The sequence below is a fragment of the Furipterus horrens genome, unplaced genomic scaffold (genome assembly GCF_987537825.1).
Source record: "Furipterus horrens unplaced genomic scaffold, mFurHor1.1.pri manual_scaffold_1, whole genome shotgun sequence".
Taxonomy (NCBI): Eukaryota; Metazoa; Chordata; class Mammalia; order Chiroptera; family Furipteridae; genus Furipterus; species Furipterus horrens.
The window spans coordinates 62,641,096-62,649,194 of NW_028327171.1; the positions used below are offsets into that span (position 1 = coordinate 62,641,096).

General features: G+C 40.8%; 1 pseudogene; it reads right to left on the minus strand.

Annotated features, from left to right (window-relative positions):
* Nucleotides 1-2,409: 2,409 nt before the first annotated feature.
* LOC150021229 (non-histone chromosomal protein HMG-17 pseudogene) lies at nucleotides 2,410-2,682 on the minus strand (annotated as a pseudogene).
* Between the last annotated feature and the right edge of the window lie 5,417 nt (nucleotides 2,683-8,099).

Sequence of the window (8,099 nt, forward strand, 5' to 3'; positions counted from 1 at the left end):
TTAGACTATCAGCTGACTTCTCAAGGGAAACCCTACAGGCAAGAAGAGACTGGCAAGAAATATTCAAAGTAATGAAAATCCAAAACCTACAACCACGAATACTCTATCCAGCGAAATTGTCATTCAGAATAGAAGGACAGAGAAAGTGTTTCCAGGACAAAATAAAACTGAAAGAGTTCATTAGATCCAAACCACTGTTATATGAGATGTTAAAGGGACTGGTTTAAAAAAAAAAAAACAGAAGCTAGGGAGATGAAACAAAGGCAAACTAAATAGGCAATGAGAGTAGAAGAGGAACTGTGGGTACGGGAAGCATATTGGGGGGAGGTCAACAGGGAGGGGGAATGGGGAAAGGGAGGGAGATGATATAGGAATTGGGGATCAAGGTAGGAGGGAATGGAATAGACGGAGAGAGGTTGGGAGGAACTGTATGCACAACTAATGGACATAATCTAAAAGGGGGGGACAACTGGAGGGAGGGGGGCCACCGGGTGGAGGGGAGCAGAGGGAAGGGAAATTGGCACAAATGTAATAATTTAATCAATAAAACACATTAAATCTGAAAAAAAAAAAAAAGATTTTTCTTGTCTGAAAACCTGTTTATTTCTTCTTCAATTTTAAATGATGGCTTTGCTGGGTAAATTAGTCTTACTTGCTTTTTTTCACTTTGCATATTTAGTGCCAATACCCTCTGGCCTGAAATGTTTCTGTTGAGAAATCAGCTGACATTCTTATGAAAGCTTCCTTGTATGTAACTAACTGCCTTTCTCTTGCTGCTTTTAGAATTCTCTCTTTGTCTTTAATCTTTGCCATTTTAATTATGTTTCTTGGTGTGAGCCTCTTTGGGTTTATCTTGTCTGGGACTCTCTGTGATAACTGACCGTAAGTATAATTTCTCTTTACCAGATTAGGAAAGGTTTCAGTCATTATTTCTTCAAATAGGTTCTTGATCCCATTCTCTTTTTCTCCTCCCTCTGCTACCCCTGTGATGCAGATATTGTTATGCTTCATGTTGTGCCAAAGTTCCCTTAAACTATCCTCATTTAAAATTATTTAAATTTCTTTTTGCAGCTCTGATTGTGTTCTCCACCTTGTCTTTCAAATTGCTAATTCAGCATTCTGCTTCATCTAACCTACTACTTATTCTTTCTAGTGTACTTCATTTCAGACATTATATCTCCTTTTTCTGACCCTATTTTTTATGGTTTCTGTCCTTTTTCATACTATTAAAGTTCTCACTAACTTCTCTGAGCATCCCTGAAATCATTTTTTTTTTTTTTGAACTCTATATCACATAAATTTCTTGCCTCCAATTCATTTACCTTTTTTCTGGATATTTCTCTTATTCTTTCATTTGAGATATGCTTCTTGGTCTCATTTTGGCTGCCTCTTTGTGTTTGTTACTGTTCATTAGGTAGAACTGCTATGTCTTCCAGTCTTGGTAGGGTGGCCTTATGTGATAGGTATCCTGTGGGACCCTATGATATAGTCTCTTTGTTCACCTGAGCTGGGTGCTTCAGAAGTGTTTCTTGTGTGGGTTATGTGAGTCCTCCTGCTGTAATTGAGTCTGTTTTTTCTTTTTCAAACTGTATCCAGCCTTATTAAAGATACTTTTCATAAACAATCATGGTATTTCAGGCAGGATATGAGCAGACAATTGTTAACAATATACAACAACTTCCAAACTCCCTTTTTCAATGGACTACCAAAATAAGAAAGCCACTATAAAACCCAATGAAGTCTTCATCTGATGCTCTGAACAGGGAAAGTTTAGAGTGAGGGTTGACATTTCACATTAGGCATGTTGTTTAACAAGTTTTCACAAGCCAACCCTGACTTTTAGGAAATGAAATGAAAATGGCAGAATTATCAGTCTGTAGATCCACAATCTAAAAAAGTAACTGCCGCTCTTTCGAGGGATGCTATCTCAGTGGTGACACTGGAAAGTCCAGATTGCCCAACATACTGGTAACCAAATTTTTTTGTGGGGGTGGCCAGGTCCCAATGGGTTTCTGGGCTTAAGGGAGTCAAGTCTATGCTTAAAGTAGAGAGAGAGAAAAGGACATAAAAATGAAATTTAGTTTTTCCACACCACAAGGTGTTTGTGCCAAGGTGGCTAATGTGTGTTAACATCCAAGGGATTCCTCCTCCCAGGAACCAAGAGTCAGTCTCTCAAAACTAGAAGGGAAAGGTGTTTTTTCCATGTCAGTCCAGCTTTGGAGACACTCTATTAGTGCTATATGTCCTTCCCCTAGAAAACAATAATAAAGTGTTCTGTGTGCTAACAACATAGCTTAAAAAAAAAAAAAAGGTAAAACAAAATACTTCATTTTTATGTAACTTGATAAAAAATAGTATTTCAAACTGTACAGTCACCGAAAATACATGGTTATCAAAAATGCACATGCTTCACTTGGCATCTCCAGCACCTTCAGCTGTCTGTGCCTGGTCTGTTTTGGCATCTCCATTTTCTGCAGGGTTATTCCCATCCTTGCCAGCATCAGCTTTTCCCTTTTTCCCTTTGGGTACCTTCTCTCCCTTCTTTGCAGGGGCCTTTTTAGGCTTGGATTCTGGCTTTGGAGGAGCAGGTTTAGCCGATAACCTGGTGGATCTTCTCTGTGGTTTGTCCTTCACCTTGGCTTTATCTCCTTTAGCATCCCCTTCAGCCTTTCTCTTGGGCATGAGAGCAACGGTGGTGGGATGTTCAAGCTGGATGCGGGGATGCAGTAGCACGTAGGCTTTGGTCAATCCAGGGGTCATTCTCACTTCCTCTTCACACTGCTGTGTAATTGAGTCTTGATTGCTATCGGCCCATTTGTGTGTTGGGTCAACCCTCAGTCTGACTGAATGTGAGGATCAACCCCAACCACAGTTTAGAAGTGGCATTGCAGGTTCTGACCAAAGGAAATGGAATTTGCCTTAGTAGGTTCTGGTTCTTGACAAGATTTTTCTTAGGATATGCTGCTTGTAAAGCTAATGGGATCCTACTCTGATGTTGTCTAAAACTGGCAAGTGGTGTGTTGATTCTGGATCCTCCTGGGAAAAACTCTGGTGCGGGTCAATATCAATCACTGTCTGTGATTAGTTTGGGTAATCTATTAGGAGTTACAAAGCAATCCATAGTTTGTAGCTGGCTCTGCTGGGTCTGGGTGCGCACCAGAAGGACAAAGCTGTGCACCAAGACTGGCTTTTATTATCACTGGGCCTCGGGCAAGTCTGCAAAAGTCTCAATGCACCCTGAAATCTGCCTTCACCTACCTCTGCCTGCTAGCTGTCTTAAACTCAGTCACTGAGAGAGCCTCTGGTGGTACTCGAGTTGTGTAAGGTAGGTTCTCTGAGTCACCAGGTGGGAGTGAGTGGTGTTCATTAGATTAATACAGGTTCAGACTTGGTGCCAGTACAGTGTTCGAGGTCACTCAGCAAACATCCCAGGGTATATATACCAAGTCTATCTAGCTGCCACCAACTGGGTGCTCACACACCTTTTTGGTGGGGTAGAGTTTCCAGGAGTTCTCAGGGTAAGGCCAGCAGTTTATCAGGCCCAAACAAACCAAGTTTTGCTATGCACCAGTCCAGCATGTGAGGGAAAAATGGCCACCTGTCCTAGAGCCACCAACTCAGTCTATCACAGATTCTGCCAGAAACTTGATCTCAACAGGGCGGAGCAGTTGGGAGTCAGGAGAATGGGGCTAGTGGATCTCTGAGGAGGGGGAGGTGCTGGTCAGACTTGGGGGAAGACTGGGGGAGTGACCCCCTCCCCAGGGCCACACAACTGCATGTGTCCCAGATTCTGCAGAGACCTGGGTAGCAGGAGTTGTGAGAGTGAGGCAGACAGGGAGTCCAGAGGGTGTGGCTATTTCATTTCCCCAAGTTGATGCCATAGAAAGAGGAATGCTCCAACCCCTGCAGTGTGGGAGAGAAATTTGGTGCAGGGATCTTGGCGGCTGTCCTTCAGCTTTCCCTCAAGAGCCACAAACCTCAGCTTCTCCTCAGGCAAATCTAGTCCAGTCTGCCCACCCTCTACTGGAGCCCAGGGTTGAGTGGCTGCGAATGAGATTGTGTGCATTGGCCTGGGTTTCTGACTTCTCTCTATCCCTGGAGGACAGAATCTCAGATGATTTTCACAGCCAGATATTATGTGGGTGCCTCCTCCCAGCCCTGGTGCTCTCAGCTGGGGAGCCTAGTTTGAGGTTGAGACCCCATGCTTCTCAGGAGGGAACTGCAACTAAGCTAGCCCTCTGGAATCTCAGTCATAGCCCATGGAAACAGGACCAGCTATTTTTCCATCCCAGCCCTTTTTACAAGTCTCTGTGTGGCTTCTGTAAATCCTTCATTATAAGACGTCTGTTCAGCTGGTCTTCTTGCTTATTCAGGTTGACTGTTTTATATTTTAGTTGTAATTCCAGTTTGGTCTGGGGAGGAGCTGAGTTTAATATTCATCTACTCCACCTCCATATTAGATTTGTACATCTTCTTCTGTGAAGTATTTATTCAAATATTTTACTTCTAAGATTTTTTTATTAAGTTGTGGGAATTCTTTATGTACTTGATTTCAGTCCTCTCTCATATATAATATTACTACAAATATTTTTGTCCAATGTATGAGTTGCCTTTCCAATTACTTAATGTTTTTACATAGCAGATATTTTTAATGTTGATGAGGCCTGAAATACCAGTTTTTCCTTTTGTAACTTGTATTTTGTATGCACTATCCAATAAATCTTTGCCTACCCCAGATTGAGAAGATATTCTCCTGTAAAACTGCCTTATACTTAACCTGACTGCTCCTGTACTTTATTATACTGTACCACCCTAAATTCCTTAGAGTCAATTTCCTTTCTGACTCCTCTTCTTCCTGTCTCTTAACCATGGACATTTCCAAGCTTTTTCTCCCTTTGATTATCACGTAATGTGTGTTCATCAAAGAAGATTTTCAAAACAAAAGAAGTTCAATAAGCATCATAATAATAAAAGCACCAGTTTTAGTGTAGTACCTACGTATGCTAGCTATATGGTGGTGGTACATGATGGTTAGGAGATCAAGCCTGGAACTCAGGCTGCCTGGCCTAGAATTCTGTTTCTACCTCCTTCTAATTGCATGGTCTTGGGTAGTGTTTCACTAAGTAAAAACTTACAAATCTAATAACAGTTTGTAGTAGGATTTTTGGTAGCAAACAAGCACAGAGCAAAAGTATCAGAAGCAAGATGTGTATCTTTAAAGTCCAGAGTTCAGGCAGGCTCCCAGTGCTCTTCCTCACCTGGGCCCACACACGATATACTTTCTCTCTGGCAGAGAAGCACTAGGATGTATATGGAGTATCTCTGTCCAGGGAAGACTCTGGCCTTTTCATTGGGGTTAGTAGTATAGGCATATCCTGCTACAAAATCTGCAATGGCAGCCAAAACTCTGGACCCAATAATAAAACCAGGTGCACATTATCAGTCTTAATGTTGGTGCAAAGCAACCTGACAAGCCAGCAGGACATGGTCCATTGCTCTAGATGTATATATTGCAACTAAATCATTAATTACTAAAAAAGAACTCTTCAAGGGCCATATTCCCAGAATGACCAAGGGTTAATCATGGTTCGCTTGCAGATAGCAAAGAGTTAGCAACTATACCTGCTGTGTTCATTCTTTCCTCACAAGTAGCCTTTCTGAAGTCTCACTTCCTCATCTGTAAGATGGGAAAATAAATATACTTCTTTCATAGGATTATTGTGAGAATTAAATGAGATTATACATTATAGCTTTCAGCATTATTTTTGGTACATAGTTATTTTACAATAACTATTAACTATTATTTATAGTAAGCATTTCCTCCTGTCATAAAAGAATAACAATATTTGTTTGATGGCCTGTGGAGAGAATAAAATGCAGGTCTAGAAGACAGAGAGTTTAGCACAAGGTTTGCCCCTTAGAGCCTTACTTATATTGGTGCCTCCTGTCACCCCATTATCTACAAGAAGTCATGATTAATATTTTGTCATACATGAGTTTCACTCAATCTATTAACAATTAATTTACACTTTTTTTCAATAAAGCAGTGAAAAAATGAACACCTTTTTCAATGTAGACATACAGAATTGTCTTCTGAATGTATGATGACAGCAGGATCTGTGCCAACTGCAATGTCTGAAGTGCCAACGCTGGAGGGTATACAGCTCCTGTAGCCACATGAAACAGGGCCATCTCTCAGCCTCCCCCCTCCCCCCTGGGGCCAGGTAAGGCTGTGTGCTTCTAAGACTAAACTCTGTGAACATGTATCCTTTAACTTTCATTCTTTCATCCAACAAATAGTTCTTCCCTTTTGTGTAACAAACACAATTCTAGGCACTGTGGAATAAGACCCACAGAGTCCCTGCCCTATACCTCCTGCTTTTCCCTTATTTCATGTGAGAACACTCATTTTAAAGTACATGCCTTTTCATTACTAATAGTGTTTTAAGAATTTATCCCACTGGATAAAGTTGGAAATGACTATTCTTTTTCTTCATAGTTTTTCTCTTTCATAGTTGAAGTTATACTGTATTCAACATTTTATAATTTTTTCTCACCATTCCTAGTCCCAATCTTGATAATGGTTTGTAAGTGGTTTTTCATGTAATTAAAAGTTTTTCATAAATATCTAGGTGATTTTGCTGCAGAAGAGCAGGGACTCTTTGGATTCATGTGGTATCCCCTTGATCAGTGGCTTTACAGCTTTTCTAAACTGCAATCCAGAGGGGAAAAGTACATTATACATTGTGATCCTAGACTAACACACATGGACCCCTGAAACAGAAGTTTTATAAAACAATACTCACCCTTGCTACATGCTATCCATTCTGGTACATTTTTATTCTATTCAATTTTTTTTTTAATATTGCTCTACTATTCCAGGGGAAATTGGTTACTCCTCTGAATGTTTTTCAGTTCCCAGAGTTGGATAAATGAGATTGGTACTTCTCTTTCTCTTCTTTCCTCCCTCACTTGATCTATCCTGGTTGGTTTGCCCTAGAAGTAGAGCCTGAGATGTAGGTTATTTATTTAGAAAGTGATACTAGGAAACAGAGTACAGAAATGAGAAGGAAAAGCTAAAACAATGTATGCTATTGAGCCAGTTGCTGCTGGAGGTGACTGGGGCTCAATCCACTGCAAGCTTCTGAGAAACTGAGTAGAATTCCTCCAAAGGATGGGAGTCTGAAACATTTACCCACTGACTTCCGTCCTCCATCAGTTGAGTGTGTCTAACCCACTTGCCCAGCTGGCTGCAGAAAAATGGAAAGATGAAAAGTGGGCACCTGGATGGGGCTGTCATCATGCATAGAAACCTCCACACAGCCTCCACCGAATCAGGACTGAGCCAAGAGCATGAAGGCAGAGCACAAGAAGTAGCTGCTGCTTCCTCTAAGTGGGAAGTGCTATCCAGCACACAGTGCCTTCCTCCTAGGCAGCCAGAGGTGGGGTCTTGCTGCCATGGCACACAGGCACAACCCGAAAAACCAACCCTCTCAGTCTTGGCTCTTAACACATAAACAAAATTTAGAAAAACCGTTTTCCTTTCTCAACAAAGCTATTCTCTTGCTGTAGACTCAGATAAAAATCGAATTTCAGTTGTAGTTAGAAATGTCTTCCAGATCAAAGGGTACCTCTTCATGCCATTGATACCCATCATTGCTTCAGTGGGTGAGGAGAGAGGAGATTTAGGGATATGGAAATGACTCTAAAACTAGTTTAAAAACTTCTCTCTTACTTAATCTTGCTTTCTAAGTATTCACAATATAGGATGGTATACCCTTTTTATTTACTTATAAACTTTCCTAAAATTGGATATTTAGTGTTTCCATTATTTCAGTATCAAAAATGATATTGTAGCAGACATCAGTAGGCATAATTCTTTGTCTGATTTCATATTATTTTACCAAGAGAGATAGGTCAAAGTAGAAATAGATTTAAAGACTATGAAAACTGTAAAAGCTTTTCATCCATGTTCACTTGTTGCTTTTTAAAAAGTGTAGATGTAAACAATTTATATTCTCACCAAATCATGTGTGTGTGTTGGGCAAGGGTGGAAATTGTGGGAGCAGGGAAGGGGACAGGGGGGAGCAACAGGGGAA